This window comes from Pleurodeles waltl, chromosome 8, assembly GCF_031143425.1.
Source record: "Pleurodeles waltl isolate 20211129_DDA chromosome 8, aPleWal1.hap1.20221129, whole genome shotgun sequence".
In the NCBI taxonomy this organism is placed as follows: Eukaryota; Metazoa; Chordata; class Amphibia; order Caudata; family Salamandridae; genus Pleurodeles; species Pleurodeles waltl.
In genome coordinates this window covers 538,810,236-538,830,683 of record NC_090447.1, presented here as the reverse complement: position 1 = coordinate 538,830,683, position 20,448 = coordinate 538,810,236, and the positions used below count along the sequence as shown (strand labels likewise).

At 40.7% G+C, this 20,448-nt stretch overlaps 1 protein-coding gene across 23 annotated transcripts in view; it reads right to left on the bottom strand.

Moving 5' to 3' along the window:
* MBNL2 (muscleblind like splicing regulator 2) overlaps positions 1-20,448 on the bottom strand; it is a 563,412-nt gene that overhangs the window by 339,564 nt on the left and 203,400 nt on the right. For 22 of the 23 annotated variants that reach the window (XM_069204579.1, XM_069204591.1, XM_069204575.1 and 19 more), the window contains one exon: positions 12,275-12,407. The gene's annotated coding sequence lies outside the window, so the exon portion shown is untranslated. Of the gene's footprint in view, positions 1-12,274; positions 12,408-20,448 lie in introns of those variants that run through there. The other variant, XM_069204593.1, reaches the window with a different exon arrangement.

Sequence of the window (20,448 nt, the reverse complement as noted above, 5' to 3'; positions counted from 1 at the left end):
CGCTCAAACCATCACTCATGCTTATACTCAAAGTGACATGAAAGGGGCAATTTTAGGAAACTTTCTACTTGAAAAAAATTAAGTTTCTAATTGAACATAGTTACATCACATACACAAATTCCCATCTTTCCGTTCCTTGACAGCCAAATAAAAAAAAAAAGATTACACTTTCGTGCTTCCAAATCCACTGGCACCCCCTTGAGGAGACTAGATACTTTGAGCTCTCCGGCGCAACATTATTGTCTCGATTTAAAAGCAGCAGTAGACTTGCAACATGACAGTGAACAGAAATATCCAAAGGAAAACCAGACTTCAGAGTCATTCCATCAACCTAGATAACCAAGACCCTTTCCTCACAGAAGTCCTTCAACATGCACACCTAATCCTGGACCAAATGAGCACAAACTGCAATGATTCCTTTAACATCGAGCACTTCATAGAAAGCTAGAATGAGCACATGATCATGATAGAGCCACAAATATTTTGGGAGGTCTGACTGAGTAAATCAAAAATCCAAACAAAGAATAGCCTGAGACATGCCTCAATGAGGAATGCAAATGTGTGAAATCAAACCTACAGACTTCAATTAAAAAATAGGGGTATCCAAAACAAACACTCAGAAAGGCCTACAAAAATATGATTTCACCAATGAAAAAACAGTAACTAACCAGCTTCTATAGAGCAACCAGCCTTAACAACAACAAAATATTTCTGGAGACCATGGGTCAAAGTCCAGAAACTACTGAACTCAATTCAGGGCGGACTTAGGGGAGTTCTCTTCACCATAGATCAGTCCTTTAAATTACATCAAACAGCAGAACACCCTTTGGCTGCCCTACTGGATTTTGCTTTCCAAACTACAAACAGGTTAACAGGCAGCTTTAGCTGGCAAAGTTGGAATCGATGGGCAGGTGCCTAGTATATCCGAGAACCAAAAAGAGCTTGTATTCTTACTTCAATGCCCAGGTAAGGGTAGGAATGAGTGGTACAAGATTTATGTTATTCATCCATAACAGAGAAATAAAGCAGGGCTGCATCCAGACACCCCTGCTATTCATCTTAAGCACTAACTACATGTATACCGAGCTACTAACAGCCTCTCAAAATGCCCCCTTGATCAGTGGAATCAAGATTATTATAGTTCTTTTAAAAGATGATTCAATTATCTTGACCAGGACTCAAACGCTTTGCAGGTACACTCAACAAAATGGAAAGCTATTTCATCAAGGACAATCTCAAGCCAACTGGAACAACGGGGATTAGTTGCTATGCCTCAACAGGTTCTCCATTGTGAACTGCGAAAATATACAGAGCTGTCTTTTATGCATCAATCCGATTTACTTGTGAGTGTTCTCTTATTATAAAACTAATAATCTTCAATTATTAGGCTAATAAAAACAATACAAAAAAATCTCAAGGTCAATCCAACCAAATCAGAGAACATGATCTGAGACACCTGTCCAAACGGGTAGCTAGCTATACAACCTTTTTATGTTTGGAAAACAAATGATCTGCAACAGAAGCTGCAAATATGACTAATAGTGGCAGAAACCCTCACCTGGGAAAACACCTTGAAGGCGGATTAGCAAGGGCGAAAAAAGTAGCCAAAGGCATCATTCAGTTTACAAAATAAACATGACTTTCTATCACAATCTACAGACAGTGGTTTAAGCTAAAAATGAAAGGAATATTTTGCCACAGAGCACAACCAATCAGCTGCTTGGGGAGATTGTTATGGAAGCAAATGATGGGGCTTCCGCAAATAATAACCATACACATGTTTGAAGTATATGTTTGTTACAAGTGAATCAAAGCCATAACTGATAACCCACATCTGCTCTACTCCATCTTAAGGAAGGGTCAGTAACTCCAGCCATATTGTTGAAAAATCATGGAAAGAGGCACTTCTGTTCAAAAATATATTTGTGGTACAATTACATAAAACCCTCACAAACGTGACATTTTGATTTCAGCCCTAACATTTGCAAACACAGAGTAAAACATCTGCTAAGACTGCAAATCAAGGTGTAAAACACAGAAAGAAGCATCACTGAATCTAAGACAAGTGTACAAAGGCCAGGAATTTTCATGCAGAATCAAGAATCAGCCGACTACCTAATTTCAAATTCCATGCTAATAGAGCATGTACTTTGTGGCTCACTGCAGTATACTAGTCACTTAAAACCCAAAAAAGACACTCTCATTAGCTACTCTAGTATAATCCACTTCATACATCTGTGCAAAGGTCACTATCGAATTCAGAAGAGAGACTCTGGCCCATAGTGAAGGAGGTAGAACCCAGACTAACCAAACCAGCAATAGCCTACATCGTAGGCTATGAAAGTTAATTTACTGTCCAACCAATAGGGTGCAACCTAAAAGAAGTATGGTGACATTGTGGAAAACATATGAAATTGAAGGTCACTAGACAACGGCTGACTGCCACAATTTGCGACCAACTGAATAAACTACTTTCTCCGATCTAGGCACAAGCATTTTTCTTGATGCTCTGTATTGCATATTATGCACTATTTGCCTGTTCCCCGACCCATTTTTCCAATTCCTCTGCCTCTTTTCCGAATCCTGTCCTCCACAGTAAACTTCAAATACCTGCACCGACGTTGTAATTTATTTCTTTATTACTTATTTCAGATTTTCTCTGTTACAGACTGATAAGCGAGTCCACCAGCTAAGATGGTACATAAAACTGAACTGAGTAATGACTTGACGATTTGCACATACTGTTTGAAACACTCCAGAAAACTGTTAAATAATTAAATGGGTACGTAAAGGGGTTCTATAGTGTCTTACTCATTGGATGTCATGTAAATATGATGGTACTCATGATGTGGAAAAATCAACAAAGACATTTAAAAGCAACCAATTGATCTTCCTTGTACGAGTTTCAATGGAAGATAGATGACGGCCTATCCATCAGATCAGACATTAATAAAGGGATATAAAGAACACAAAGAATATCTACATGGTCAGGTGTTAAGTGCAACAATGTCATCGTGCATCACACTGGTTCATCGGTGCACTTTAAGGATACAGCCCGATTCAAGACGAACAATGGAACTCACAAGAGAATAAAGTGTGTGGGAATTCGCAGGAGCAAATACAGTTGTTGCCCAGTCTTAAACTGTCTTTTTGAAACTCGAAACCGTTGTCACATAGCCTTCCCGGAAGCCACGCCAGCAGGCATCAATATTCACAGATATGATATTCTCTGGATGTGGGTGGGAGTGGCACATCTTTAGGAATCGACTACCAAGGGTCACTGGATGGAAGAGGTCGTTGTGTAAAATTAGTTGTCTGCTTAATAAGCACCCGGAATCTGGGTAACCAGACATTCAAAAGAGTTCCAAAGTGATCCTGTCCAAAGCACATGTAGGTTCCGGATGTAATCCTACTGTGTGCTAATAAGTCTGCTACATCAAGTTTTAGCCGTTTCTATACCAAATTCTAGTTAATCAAGTTTTCTTGGCAGCTATTTGCAGGTTAAAAATCAAGCAAACAATGTATCATTTTTAAAACATGCTACGAAAGTGTGGCCGAGGATCTCCCTCTGTTCGCTAAGCCAGTACATCCTTAGAAACTACAGATCCGAGAAACCTCACGCTCACCTATTTGAGCGGATGCAGGAGTTCCCTGAAAAACAGTACATATGCAATACGTTTAGCAAAGGTAAGGAAGATCGTGAAACCTTTTACACTAGAAAGCCATATTTGTACTAAAACAACCTTTCATGCCAAAAACTGCAGAAGAATTGAGCCAATAAACTGGCCTTTCTGTGCTCTTTCAGACCCAACCAACGCAAGAAGACCCAGCCACACACACTTTAGATGTGAAAATAACATTAGGATACAATTTAAACAAAATGAAGCTCTTTTTCAACATGGTTCGAGCCCTTGTTGCAAATGTTAGGGAAATGCTAATCAGGATTTATCTAAATAATGTTTATTCAGATGCAATTTTTTAAAGTACTGCTTTGTTGCCAAAACAAGGCACATTAGTAATACCGTCCAAGAGAGAAGTGGCAGCAACTACAGCCTTACACTCAAGCATCTCCCTTCAGGAGATTCATAAAGCAGCAATGTTAACAAACTGCATACCTTTTCCAAGCAATGCTTAGATGTGCATCCCAAGTGAGACAAGAGTGCATCAACTTGTTTGACAGAGTATTTCATTAGGGTGAACCCCAAGGTCACCTTCCCACCCATTCTAGGCATCAATAATTCCAATTCAAAACATGTCCACCCATTAAGGATCCTACACTAAAGAAGAAAAATGATTTTACCTGTAATACTCTTCAACATGCAATTTATGTTAAAGGCACAGTGATGCTTGAGACTATAGAGATGGCCTCAGGTATGCTCTACCAACTGCGTGGCCGAATGATAGACTAAAACAAATATGTGGATTAGTTCTATTACTAAATGAGCTATACACTGCAGTGGCATGTTCTTATTTATTTCAATGATCCTTATCCTAAAAAAACAAAAAAAAAACAAAAAAAAAACACACACACACACTTATGGAAGATACTATTTTCAGTTAGCAAATCAAAGCTGGTAGCTAGCTGTTTTGCATAAGAAAGGGATGTGACTAACCCCGTTTCTGGACCTTCTGTAATAAATTGAGAAAGCTCACATGGAGTAAGCAATCAGCTAAGGAGGAAATATTTACTCATTTATTTTGAATCCAACAGAGTGAACATAGTCAAAGATTGCATGCCTCTTCTTCGTTTACAAACCTCGTCCACTTACACTAACATTTTTCTGGTAGAAGGCTCAAGTACTTTCAATTGCATTCATGAAAGATAGGCTGCTACCATCTTGTAACTGTAAATATTAAAAACAAGCATCATGACATACGCACACCCACACGTTGTCACTCTGCAGTCACAATAGGGTTACAATGTGCTCATGCGCCAGAGTGATCAGGCTTCAAAGCACGACATCACTGTGCCCTTTGTTTGGTCTTAAATGTGGACCACACCAAACTATCTACAGAAGGGCTGAAGCTGATCAATTCTTTAGAAAATCATATGTTAGGGTGGCGGATACACCAAAATTCGTACTCATCGCAAGGTCATTCAAAGGACCTAGAGGCTCAAAAGTTGCATTGAAATCTCCTGCAACAATTACATAGCAACACTCGCTGTAGGAATCAGGATGGGCAGTTAATAGCTGTAACATTGGGGATTTCTGGCTCGTTAATTTAATTGATAAACATATAGTGTCTAAGGAGCATCTGTTTTATTCAGCAATTAAGTGAGGACCCTATCCGAATTGTTAGGCCTTCTGATGCTCAGATACTTCAGAAGGTTGCACCGCTATGCTAAAAATAACAGCATTATCCACAGACTGGAGTGCCATCTTCCTGAAAAAAGTGAATAACTTAATCAATAAACATCACCCAATCCATATCTGTTATCTTGGTTTTGATACCAGCCATCTTCCATCTAAGTAAAGTGATAGAAGAGGGCGAGGTCTGCTCTATACTAACATTTCAACTATCCTCTAACTATTCCCCTAACTCTGTTCAATGCTCCTTAAGATAGTAGGATTCTGAGGTAAGTTATTTACCTGCAAAGAGGCGTTCTTGATATTTGGGAGAATGTTAATAATGGAGTTCCCGCATTTTGAGGGAGAAAGTGGAATAACCGATTCAAAAACAATGTTTGTATTAATGTCCCCACCAACCTGATAAAAGGAGTATAAGAGAGGACGTCAACAATGCACTTAACAGAGACCCTTCCAAAGGGAACATTTTCTAACCTCTTGGTCTATCCAAACTGAACTCCACCGTCTTGCACTATTCCTACTTAAAATTTTAATAATTTGTATCTCTGGTTCCCCTTAAAGAATTTTTGCCATTTTGGTGCTATTTTGTTTATTAACTGTTATTCTATTTTTTATCCAGCTTGGGATTTTTTTATTTTGACATTGACTGTTTTGGTACTGCATAAATACTTTACACATTGCCATAAGTTCAGCCGCATGCGCTGCGCAATAGCTACCAGGGGATTAAGCTCCGGTTAGTTTAGTAACTTTGAGGGTTCTCCCTGAAAAGGGTTGCGATTATTCCTTGAGGTGTGTAGTCACACACCCCAAACAATAATCTAATTTCTTACACATGTGATGGAGCAGATTTATTTTATTTCATTTTTATAGGTCGTTGCTCCTCCCCGAAGGAATATTCCAGTGTTAAGCTAAGGCTGACCTACAAAATGGAGTAGTTATCGAGGCAGCTTTATATCTAGGTAAATGATGGCATACTTTTCATACAGAAATGTTAAGACTTTTGCCAAAACCCCGACACGCACGGCACGGGTTTATTCGCTCCACAAATACTTGAGGCTTATCATGGCCATCATTTGCCTATACTATTTGATTTCTCCCAAGGACTCATGACTACCAGCAGCGTGATCTATGTACCTTTCATGTTTACATATAATGTTTTATATACATCTGAAGCCCTGACAAAATCTTGAAGACGAAACATGTGTTGGCCGTTTTGCTGTATGGACTTATTGTTACATTCGAACATCCTATTGTAACTTTGACCATTTATCACCATCTGGCTGCTCTGGACACATGGTCATTTTGTACAACGCAGTCTTTTGATTGAGATTTCTACTTTCTACCTGCACTTATAATAAATATCTACACATCATCTTCCAAGAACGAACTTTCTACTTATTCTTGAACATTATCAGGATCAGGATTCATGCTATTGGTGTGCCCTGGCCACTCTTCTTTCAATATTTAGGCAACCACCCACTCTTCAGTGTGTGGCCCTCCGACACCTGTGGTGGCAGGTGTTAGGGCTAGCCGGGCACCCAACACCATATTGTTTAAATTTTATGACTTCGCTCGGATTTCACTATTGACATACGCTTTGCAGATGTGCAAGCACTCTCTGGCATCCGCCACCTTCTTCGCCTGACTTACCTGTTTTTATTGAGCAAAGTCTCAACTTCTTCCATTAAGTTATCAATTTAATTAGGAGTACAATTTTCTGAAGCATGTTTACTTCTCTTTTTATTTTTTGGAGCACCTAATGGACTTTCAAATATTTTCTGATCCGCCATAATAATCTCAAATAATTAAGATTAAAAAAAAAATGAATCCAAAAAAGTGTGAGTTTAAGAAGAGCGGAAACATGCTTTGAACACTGGCAAACTCAAAGGCACATAGTGACAAGCCCAGCAATTTTAATCAAGCAAAAACAAATACCAAACAAAGCGGACATTTAGTTAAAAGCTAAACTTTGGGACCATAAAAACTAGGTCAAAAAAGGTGCATCTCATATTACGCAACCTGGCATGAAACCGCAGTTCAAATTAGTATGCGATATCCAGAGCTAACTACATATGTTTGTGGAAAGAGGGAAGATCACAGTACCTTCTTAATGCCTGAATGGCTCTGCATGCTAAGCCAGGGGAGGTGGCCCTGTCCTATTTTTCCTGGCTTTGACGGGTGCAGTCAGCCCAAGCGTGTTCTGCACAGAGCGACTGAAGGGTGCAGTACATAGGGAGGGTACCCCATTTTCATTCTCCTTAAGTGGCTCCTGCGGATGTAGTCTCACAGGCAGCACACAACTACAGAGTCCGTAGGGCTTCCCCCAGAGTCCGTAGTGCCACCACTTGATTACCATATGTAATGATATAGTCTGAAAATTACACAGGAGGTTTAAATAGGTTTAAAAGTTCTAATATTGAAATTACCTTGTGCATAGTGACATGGCCTTCGAGTCTGCTATGAGGTGGTGGAATTGGTGGCTGCCCCAGCATGCAGCTCGATGTATTCTGCTCACCGCACTGGCAGGTCACTGTTAAGCACTGAGCGACCATTGAAACCATTATCCTCTTACTAGGTTTTTAGTGGTATCTGGTGCGGCTAGTCCACTTTTGCGTCTGCAGTGCATGTAGAGATTGATATCCAAGATTGTACTGGCCATCACAGGTTCTGTGGTTAGCAGTGCAGCCCGGTGCAATGTGCGAGAGATACGGTGCAGTGGTCGAGACCACCCTTATTCCCTCTGCGCGCCTGATTCAGAGCATTTGGCACTTTAGTCTGAGCATTCAACTTTCTTTCTTCTCTGTTGGCAAGTGTGGCAAATCAGCTATACAGCACCAAATTGAGTGTGACGGTTATTACCCATTCCAGCTCAGTACCTCTGGCCTCAATTTTCTTTTCCTGTTGACCTGGTTGTATGCCCCATATCTAAACACAGCAAAGCACCTGAATTCCTGTACTTTCTAGGAGCAAGCTGCTGACAGTGTAACCTGCACGGGCAGTGGCCATATTTAACTAGAAGGAATAATTGTGCCCGAATGTTCAGCTGTTCTTATTTCATTCTTGCCCATCTACTCTTCCTTTGTGATACTAACCACAATACAGTACTTGAAGGCTGATTTTTATGAGGAAGAGGCACTTGAAATCCTCCCTTGGAAATGCCCAATCCCAGCAAGGGCAAGGCCAAGAGGAAGGGATCAACAAAGGCAAAAGGATGCCACTGAAAGGCTATGAATGGCATTTATGTCAAGGTCACAAGCACAACACTATACACTATCAAACCAAGAAATTGTCTTCCTTCAGTTTCTATGAATGATCCAGAAAACAGGCTTTAATCAGTAGACCTTGGCAAATGACCCAATTTTAAGCTGCCAAGACAGAGGGATCTAAAGTGTAATCCTGCGGGTGAGGTTCTGCCCTCATATATACTGGGTCCGGAGAACAATTTTAATACCATAACCCCCAGATTGACTGCGAAAGAAAAAGTGGCTTAATAAGTTGCAGTATGCTAGGGAACCCCCTGGACAAGGTTGCGTCAATGCAAAACACCAGCAAAACATAATGGAGGGCAAGGTAGCCCTCACACGCAAGTCTGATGGTGCATGGCTTCTTCACTGCCCACTTTTGTAAAAGATGCTAAGAAGCATATCATTAAGCCCGGACAGTCATGCCAGGGTCATTAACCAAGTATGACAAAGGAGTTTAGAACATCCACTAGCCTTCGTCTTTCCAATATTTTATAAAGGTGGGCTATGACAAAGGAGTTTAGAACATCCACTAGCCTTCGTCTTTCCAATATTTTATAAAGGTGGGCTCAGTGTAGTATTATTTTCATAAGCAATGCTGGCTGTGCTGTCTTAGAGAAGAAAAGTTCTCTCCTCACACTGTGGACTCAAACCTACAGAATATTTGACAACAAAATGGGGTCCAGTGGGGCTTTCAGGGGAGACTCCCTGAATTAAACGAGCAACTTTATATCAGCCTTTGTCTTGTTGGAAGAGGCATAGACATCCATCAACATGAAGTTCAGGCCTAGACTAAGACCAGAAGCATTTATCTCGATGCTTTCCAACCCAACTGTCCTAAAGAAAATTCAATGCCAAGCACGACGAACTATGGTAGATCAAAGAGGATTCAGAGCATTGTCCCATCAAGAGATATAGGATATGGCTGAGATACAGAGAAGCCTTCAAAGTGGCAGCCATCGCACAAGAAGAACACTCGTAAGGAGTATCCTCAGATCATCATGTAAAAAATTAGGGAGAGGATGGCAGAGTTGGTAAGCAAATGTTGAGAGACGGGACACCTGGGTTCTCCCTACGGTGGTAGGATTCCAGGTGAGAGTTTTATGGTTTTTCCAAGCAGTCCCTTCTTCTGTTCAATCTCTTAGAATAGGAGGTGGCAGCCTTGCAGCTTAAAGGGGTGACTGCGTTCTTCTCTGTGTTAGGTAGTGTTTTTGAGCAATCTGCTTCTGGTGAAGGAGAGTAGCAATAGTCACTGTCCCATAGTAATCAATCTCCAGGAATTCAAGGATTGGTTGCTTTATCACTACTTCAGAATGAAAAGCATTCATCTCCTCATGGATATTCTTTGACTTAGTGAATGGATGGTGTGTCTGGACCTTAGGGGCACCTACACGATGGTCCCCATATTCTCCCCTTAGAGAAGATTCAAGCAGTTCACCTGGAGGGGTATATTTTCTAGATCATGGTCCTAACTTTCAGCCTATTATCACCTGGTTGGTGCTATACTAGTCTTCTCAGATTAATCATGGAATGCCTCTCGGGTAAGAGGGTCAGACTGATTATCTAATAAGATGACACTCGTCTGATAGTACAATGCCCCAAATCACTATTACTACATTTGGAGATGGTGATGCCTTTGCTTTAGAGCTTGAGGTTTCTCATACATAACGACAAATTAGAACTTCGTCCTCAGCAAACTGGGGCATTTTTGGATTTCGTCAGGGACTCAGTCACAGCAGCGCTGTTGCTTCCTCAGCTAAGAATAATGAGCATTTAGAGGGAACTCCGAAGTCTCTTACAAAGGCAAGCAGGCAGCTCACAAGGCCTGTGGAACTACGTTTGTTCAGCCACTCAAGACTATTTTTTCTTGGCTGTATCACTATAGAACTCTTCAGAGACTTAAACTGTCATGGTTTCAGAATAGTAAGTGCATTATGCAGAGGTCATTTCGAAGATCCAATGGATGCCTAGAATGGCAGAGTAATCTTCAGATTGATCCTGGATCTGGTAATCTAATCAGATGTCAACCTCTGGGGATGGGAGCCACTGTGGAGACTGCTCTGCTGGAGTAACCTGGCCTGGAAAAGGATGAAATCTTCACATCTACTGTCTGGAGCAACTGGTGGGATCCTTTGCTGACCAAAGCATAAAAAAAAGATAAGGTTGAATTCTGCGCACTGCTAAAGATTGAGATGAAAAACCTTTTAATATTCAGATACAGAAGGCATTTAGGAGGAACACAATCCAGCAACCTATAAGAGTTGGTAAAGAATTTTGCCTACAGAACCACATTTGTGTCAATAGAGTATCTGCTTTCCCAGCAGAATGCATGAGAGATTAGCATTTCAAGTACATGCAAGGATGTCAGGAGCTGGAGGATCAATCCAAGAACGTTTCAGTGACTCAAGGACAGAAGAAGTTTGCATTCAATAGATCTGTTAGCATCCTGACTGGATCATCAACTTCCAAACTATTTCCACTGCATCTCTGTGCTTTGGCAGTGGACAATTTGCTGCAAAAATGAGGGAGGGAACATAATGATGTATTTTACCATAATTACGTGGGTGACAGTACAGGTGCCAAGATAGTTGGCGAATGTGATTCTAGTAAAAAATAATATTGAAATCTCCAATCCGCTTTCAGGTCTGGATGGACTTTTCTTGGGATCCTCCAATCCTTGCCCCGCAATGTCTGAGCTTTCTGACCGAGCTTCTGGCTCAAAGCCATCAGCTGATACAGCAGGGTTCCATTGTAGCTAATGGTGTGGAGTGTTTCATCGATGCTCAAGAATCATAGTTCCAGGCCGCACAATTCTTACTACAAGCTTGGCCCAACAGTACAGTCAAAAGACTAAGAATATATCGGTCTACCATCTCTGGACATGGCGCATGGAATGGGATTTGGATCATGAGGGGCTTGGCACTGTCTAGATCTTAAATGTTTTCACTGAAAATGCCCTGTTCAAATTTGGCTTGCAGATAAAAGACTGCATTTAGATATACAATTATCATGGGCCATGTCCTAGTGGATAATGTTCGCCATGTTGTGTACATTACAGAGAGAGGTGTGACTGTCTAACCTGTCAAAAGCAAGATACTCCCAATGTAACCCCATTTTGGCTCACTCTCCTGGTCAAGAAACAATTAGTTAGACATTACTAGCCCAACAGGACACTGGATGTAAGGGCAAAAAATGTGGGTGGAAGGGTTAACCTAGATGGGGTCACTTATGATTTATAGAAGACTAAGTCCAATACTTGTATGATCTATTATCCAGACTTTCAGGGATGCCCTAATTTGCGTGTTGTGCAAAGCAATAAGACATACTAACATATGACTAATGACATGTGTCTCATTGGTTTGGGGCCACTATTACCTGCCTTAGGAAGCCTTCTGTGGTAGTTTCATCACCTTATATCATGCACTGGGAGAGGCAGGCGGTAGGCATTGATGTTTCAGTTAACTAAATAAACACTAGTGTTTGAGGGTCCTCCCAAAAACAGTGTGCACATTTTCTAGACTTACTAAAAATGAAAAGAAATGTTGTGCATTGAAAAGTTACGAATCCAAGGGAGTTACATCTCAGTATAGACTTTTCTTCAATTTCCAATGTTTAGTATCTCGTATTATTAACTTGTCTTTATACAACCCTTCTCTGCCATTTCTTAGCAATGTAAACAATAGTTTAACTATTACCAAACGTAATAGTATTCAGTTCACCAACCTCAGAAGGACCGAAGACTCGTTCGCCTTTGTCGGAATTTCTACTCGCGGCCTGCAGATCACCACGCTGTCAGCGACGAGCATTCAACTCATTGAGCCATTCTGCTGTATTATCCGCGGACTGCTCACCATCTCTGAGAAATAAAGGGACATTTTTGAGAACCACACCCATTGCAGAGACATCAGGAATCATCGGTGAGAATACGCAGAATGTTTTAGAGAGCAGCGGGTGCACACTAACATCGGTTCGACATGAAATACATCTAAAAGTGGCACTGTTAATCAATGCATTACATATTTGTTGGTCACCACTCAGGCGGCGACGCTTTCACTTAAATCCTTCAAGTATTGCTTATTTGGTCAGACTTGCTCAGACAACAAAATCTGCACCAGCCCACACCACAATCACATCAGTGATCAGAAACGTGTAGGCACTGACTGACATACAGAGCGAGTGAGCGCCTCTAATGTACTAGCAAGGTACCTGGTTAATGTCAGTAAAACAATATATTCCTGCAGGTGTTCCTGCAAATCGAGCTAAGTGGTCACAATTTAATAATGATGTTCAGCCTCTGGCTATGGTTGCTCTTTTATGCCAGTGCTAAACAATAAATGCTGAAGCTTTACGTGTGATCTTTGTGTCAGGGCAGCTTGTTTTTTGTATGCCATTGCTGAGAACCAGTGCTGTATACCAGCAATTCTCAACACTGACTTGAATACGCGATTAAAAAATGATCACATTTAGCCCAAGGTTCACAAGCCTTAAACAACATCAAAAGTTACAAGTGCTTACATGTGTTTACAGTAATTTCAATATTGTTTCTACGTGCAACATTAAAATTCATACAAATAATATAACTTTTTATGAAGTGGCCTTCATAAATAAGGAGTCATCTCAACATAGCAAGCTGCAGATTGATGATCACATACTGATGCAGTAAAAAAAAAAAAAAAAAAAAAAAAGACAAAAATCTGACAAATTGTTGGCGAAAATGGAGTCAAGTTTCCTTTGGTTAACAGAGAACGGAATAAAAATACTAAATCAGTACAGTATAAAATAGAGGGTTGTGGAGTTGAGGGCCCATCAGCTCTGCACAATCACGATTAGCACAAATCCAAAGATGACTGTGCAAGCCTACAACAGGTTCCTTATTCAATTTCCATAAGCACGTTCTAATGCCCAGAAATGTGTTTGCAGGCTCCAGATTGTCAATTATGTGGAACTGAGCCTGGAGGTGCCCCAGGCATCACTAAGCAGAAACGTGGTGATAGAACACTTCTTATGCTCATCTCCATGCACTTAGATCTTAGTGACATGATTTCTGTAGAAAGGAATATGTCCCATGCACAAGAAAGGCATTGCATCACAGGTCCGAGACACTGTAGGCTGCCTGGTTACTACCACAACTGACAGCATTTATACAAAGAAATATCAATGTAAGCAGCACCAGCAGACGTTACTGCAATACCTCACTGAGGAAACTGTACAACCAAGGACATATTTGGGTCTGTGTCTTGCACTGCAGTTTTACGTTGCGGATATGCTGGGTGCCAGAACGTTTGGGATTTTACCTTTGAAGCCTTACAGATAACATTATAAATGAGTGTGTAGAAGGGCTTTGTGGGAAAGTTTTGATGTCCCCACAATACTCCAGTATTTGTGGTTACCTACTAAATAGGTTCAGGTAGATTACTCAAGTTCACAATACTGCAGCACCAATCCGGCAAGTTTCAGGCTGCCACCGGTTCAGTGCCCGGCAAGCAGCAACCAGCATTTTTAGAGGAAATAAAAACCCCAAATCAATTAACATAATTGAGTTGCGTAATAACATATATTCATCCACCCATAGACAACTGTTTGTGGTGGCATCATACACTTGTCAATTTTAGAACTGAACCTACATAGCTTTATGCAAAAATACTTCCAAAAGAGAAATGGAGCATTCAGTCCAACAGCCCGATGGATAATACACTAAGATTTGTGCACTATTGAAACAGCCCATTTTTCATTAATTACCACCATGTATCAAAATTGTGGGGCGAAATATTATGCCGCCTAACCTTATTCACATTAAAGAAATCAATTCACTTTCCCTGCCTATTATTTAAAATTATTTTTAGTGAGCTTCTTTTTATGTATTGTTCTGGGGCACAACCAACATATTATAAATAAAGCAAATATAAAACTCTTGAATGGTAACCCAATGTTCAGCATCAGACCCATATTCTACACTAGGGTAACATACTGAATCCTCCTATTGTAGAAATGTGCAGTCTTTGGCCAGTTCTGGGAATCTGGATGTATGAATGGTGTTTAGGAGAAATTGAAAGAAAGGGTTCACCTGAAAGTAGCTCATGTGCATTTTGGGAGTTTTCAGATGCTGGATGAGGCCTAAGGATACAAACCCATAATCATATTCCACCTTCTTGAGAAAGGGAAGGCAATTTTCAACCATCAAGTGTGAAGATACAACACATGTAAGCCCAGGGTTAGTAATGAAAGAATATGAAAATAGGATACACAATTTATAGGCCAGCCATGGTAGTGACTGCAACTAGGGGAAGGCCTCAAGGGAAAGACATGGGCAGTAGTTAAACATACAATTCATTTCAATTTTGGGACCACCATTTGCCAAAGACTTTGGATGTGTTGAAGTCATCCACAGATCAGGGAAATACCAAAATTAGATTCTAGTTGCAACACCAGATGAACAAAAGCAATCTTTTAAATAATTTTTCAGTTACAATTCAACATCAGGATTCTCAGGATCTATACTTGCAGCAATATTCAGGCAGGTACAATTTTCTAAAGTATGCAGTGCAGAGTCATGTCCATTTTAAGAAAAGATTTTAAGCATCCATAGTACATGGCGCATTTCCAAAAGCCATAGCTGATTTTGCGGTTTCTAAATTATCAATCTTGGCAACAAACCTTTAAGTTCTTTGTTAAGTAAGGAAAGTTCTTGGTACGGAATTATAATCGCTGTTCGAGTTCGAACAGTTTCCATTTCTTGCACCTTTAAGTGGTTTAGCCCTTAGCACATGCATTTAAAGTTCATTGACCAGTACTTTGACAGGATAGAGAAGGTAGCAACCACAACTAATGAAAAACCTCCAACAGTTGACAGTAACACTAAACACGTAGACAGAAAAATCACACTGTGGTCAATGTTTTGAAGGTGGTCCCATTGCCCTAGGACCACCACAGGCTGAGCCGTGAGCAAAAATGTTTTGTAGAACTAATGCCCTGCAAAGCATTATGGGACAAGCTTCCGTGCCACAAATATTTTATTATGTTGATATGACTGTAATGCTTAGAATGGTCCCTAGAGGACTCCACAATGAAAATAGCATTTGTAAGAAAGATGGTTATGTAACTATATAGTTAGCCCCTAGAGGCATAACCACACAAAAATGGCGGAAAGTAATGTACTGCAACCATATATTTAGCCCCCAGAGGGCAAAGTACAATAGATATAGGGCTGACAGGCCAATAGCAATGATATTACAGAGACGGCCCTTAAAATACAACCTACTCCCAGCTGTAAAATAAAGTTCCAGCCATGAGAAAAGGTTAAACAGACGCTGAATGGTGGGAGGGGTTATTTTAGGGTCGCCACTAACCAGAAAAAAAGCATGTTGTTGTGTACGTTTTGGTAGTGGTCCCATTGTTCTAGGACCACCACAAGCTCAATTATGAGCAAAAATGTTTTCAAAAGAATGCTTGCAAAGCATTATGGGACGAGCTCCCTGAGTGCAGTGAATATTGTAGTATCGGCTCTCCCACTGTGCAGGGGGAGACACTTTTGCTTTGAGGATTTCTGTTAGTAAAGCATTCATCAATTTCAAGTGTTTTAAGGGGAAAGCCTTTAGGTTAAATGTGAACAATATGGCCAGTGCTCTAACACCTCTGATCAAGGTCAACACAGTAAATGGTATATGTGTGGGATCTCCAATTAGATATTTTTGAGGTTTGCACAATGCAATGGAATGCTGCTCTTCCTGAGGTATCATGTCGTTCCAATATGTTGCACTGCTCTACGTAGAACAACCAACTGTGCAACCATAGTATTTGAGCATTCAGGAAAAAACTCTGGGCTTAAACCATGTAACAGAAGCACTGTCCACCTTGTCTTGCCGTTCAGGGCAAGTCTTATTTTCCACTCCTTAATGTCTCCGCTGAACATAACTGACATCAAAGTATTATTCTCGCAATACTGTGCCCTTGCAAGTCATAAGGTGCAGGTGATTCAGTGAACAAAGGATGATGTTTTTCCAAATCCCACTGATGTGAAAATTATCTTCTACTCATTCATGGGCGTCAGTCTGTAAGTCAGCAACATATAAGAATCTAAGCTCCTTGCGTGCCTTCCAGGCTTATAAAGCCTACCCTTATCTTCTTTGAGGCGAATTTCATTTTTGATGCCTAACATTATCCTATTGTGATAGAATATCTGCTGTGCCAAGTTTAACTCCTTTCAAAACTGTTACTGTAGGGTGCTCTTCAGGGGACAGAACTGCATAATTTGATCTAAGTAATGGAACACTTGTACCACTCCTGTATCATATGTTCTATGGCGTCTGGCCACACCCAACGTGGAGTCTTCTGCTCCCCATTTGGCCTAATACACATCCACCCAAAAACTTGAAGCAACTTTCCTTCCTATGGATGTAATGTCCCAAGGGTACACTTTGTGGCATACTATTGCCATGATACTGCAAACCCACTATCCTTTAAAATGCAATACATTTTAAAAAGCAGGTACTCCCCCTGCTTCCCTTGCCACCCCTAGAAGATAAACGTGGTCACAGAACCTTGAGACGAGTGTCATCACAATTCATGGAAGAGATTCCTAAGCATGGATTATGTGGGCAACATCTACAGCTCTGTATTCTGATAACAGCTCTCAGATTCCCATATCAAAATCTGGGCAATTTGGCAACTATCCCAAAAGACAAATTGTTGAATCCCAAGTAACATAAGTGTTCAACACCTTTCTGAGTAGGCACCTCAATGTCGGACATGAATTCAGTAGGCTTTGTGTTACTGGTGTGTGCATCATGCTTCATTCAAACACACTTTTGTATGCATCGTGCTGGATTTTGTCTTTGGCCCCGACTTCCTGCACAACATTCAGTTATTTACTGTCTACTCGGTCATGGGGGGCTTCATTACTTTCCACTTCCTAGATATCCATCTATCGCCCCTCGCCACTTCTTACGGCACAGTTGCATGCTCCAACTTCCATTACCTTTCAGCTTATGTGACTGGAATTCTACAATGATTTTCCTTCCACAAAACTTTTAAAGTTGGACTGCCCTGTCATCATAAGCAGAATCTTTCGGGGGCATAAGTGCACGACGGCTCTAACCACGAGGCCAGTCTCAAACTTCCCCTCACACATCCGAAAGCAATCAATTAAAACGCAAGCCTAGTTTGTTGCAAATGTGCACCCCACCTCTAAACACTGCGACAGAAAGGATAACGTGGGTAGTTTAAAATCAATTGCTGCTGTTTGCAGTCAGAAATATATCAACTCATTGCAAAGCCCCGGGTCGCAGACTGCTTTGCATTCCTCAGAAGGTCATCTAGCTATGCTATACCCACATGCATGTTTGTCACGAGGAAGTTCAGTAGATGCAACAAACCATAATAAAACAATGGTAATCAATGGCCATCATGATTTAATTGTAAGTAAATTCACTCCAGTCTCAAACAGCAGTTGCAGGATAGCACATATGGAAAAATATGCATGGCCCATATTGAGCACTTTAGTTTAGTCAGTATGCATTGGCGTTCAGCACTCTTAAAAAGGTGGCCATACATTCAGCATCCTTCTTGCGTGCACGGCTCATGCAGCTGTGGTGCACCAAGCCATCATGGGTCAATATTCAGCCCGACAGCACTTCCCAAGCCAATCTCCAGTTTAACACTCCAGTCCATGAAATGCCTCGACAGACTATAGCTTATTAGCACATCAGCTAGTGCTCCAGCTACCTACCCACTGAGCTACCACTTTAATGGCTACCAATGTGCGCAGCATAACTGTGCATGCTAACCTCTGCACTACTGATTTCAAATCTGTGAATGCCACATTTGTTTAGAAACCAAGGCTCGCTGTTCCAGTGTCATACGGGCATCCTCATCTTTTTGCACATATCATAGAGGTCAAAGGGCACGTAATCATTTACTCCAGCACAGAGTCCACTCCAGCCATCATGTTTTGGAGGAATCGAGCAGAAAGAAGGGGTTCGGTCCCACTTCCAAACAATTCAGACCCCATACACATGAAAACTGAAGTGAAACAAAATATTTCAAATTGTGTGTCGTCTTTGTTTAATGCCATGAGAGCTTCAGATGTTCGTATTAAAAGGATACTGCCGGAAGATATCCATGAATGAGCCATAATTTCGAAGGCGCAGAGAAAGTGTTGGGGGGGAAGAGGGGGAGCCTCTCCCATTCTTCTCAAGTGCCAACTTGCTACATACAATAGTGGCTATTTGTTAACACTTTCCCACCCACTTTAATTACTTCTCCACATCCATACCTTAAAAAAAAAAAAACAGGTACTTACAACAGCAATAGGCCGGACTTGTGAATGAAAGTGCCTTTTGTGCAACTGGTGGGTTTAAACACTCAGTAAGCAACACATGCACTGTCACTCATCTTTGCACTCATGCAGCCAGCCATCCATTCACCCATCCATCCATACTCATTCTTGCATTCAATTATTGACACAACCACAATAAAACACACCAAGTCAACAACATATGCAGGATAAATTAAAAGACTATAAGTAGAAAAAATAAATCATGCTGCCATCTAAACACAGAAGTCATATGCTTGCAATAACAAAACAAAAAAATGTACATCATCTATGATTGTTTAAAAGTTACAGCATGGCTGTCACATTTAGAATCAACATGTTGGCCATCTTGAAGTGGTAAAACAATAATACACTAAAAACAGCAGCATTCCACAATGGTTTCGTGGGTTAGAGTAAGTAGCCACATGGGATGTGGAGCACTGCGGATAAAATGAATAGCAATCAACCAGCCCATTAGCACTGCCTGTGGAGCTGTAGATCCTCTTAAAAAATTAAAAAAAATAAAGAGAGGAGGATCAGAGAAACGAAAGGGGTACTATAAAAGGAGAAAATTAAAAACTAAATCACTGGCCAACCAGCCTTGGAACTCACGTGCACTCCTTTTCAGGTGGGACTGCGCAAGTGAACAGAGAATGCAGAAATTCATAGGACAAGAGAGTCCATGAATGATGTGGACTGAACCCTTATGCCAATGACTGATGTGGAATGAACAATTATGACATGCAGTACGTTGTCATGGATGAAAACAGAGTGTAAATGACATACATGCAGACAAATGGAAGAACATCAGTGACCCAAAAGCCCTCTATACATCGGAGTATGTATTTATTTTTGTTACAAATTGCTGGCAGGCAGTGAAGAAGAGATTAGCAATAATTATTACAATGCAAATCTTATATTCCTAGGGTTTGTCAGAGGCGATAACCAACACCAAAACCCTTTCCTACAAAGGAAGTATGTGAAATTTCATGTAGTGAAATATCTATCTGTAGGATTTAATGCAAAGAAATGATAATCCACTTCTAAATGCCTATTGACTGAAACCTATACTTTTCACGATCACTAGTAGGTTGACTATTTTTATTGTAACTTTTCATTATGAACAATCACACCTATAACATTTATCATTGGATTGTCACCATGACTAACTCAGAACTACTGTATTGGTCATCATAAGCCTTCCCACAAAGCAACCATACTGTACAATTACAAATATGTACGAAATCAAAGTTGTCAAAATAATATAAGCTTCCCTAATAATAGAGGCTAATAAGAGTTATATTAGTGCAAAATGTCTATCCCCCCTATGGTTTGTTTGGGTAGGTAACAAACATCAAAACACTTGCCTACTATGGCAGATGTGAAATTTTGAAAGGTAGGGTTACCCCCCCCCCCAACCCCACCCCCCAGGGGTGTAAAAAATTTCATTAAAAAAAAAATGAAATTCACAGGGGGTCACCAGTGAGCAGGGTGACCCCCTGTGGGGGCAGTAATATTTTTTTTAACAACTGTATGGTTTCCCTGGGGGCCACTGTGGCCCCCAAGAAAACCATACAGCTGTTAAAAA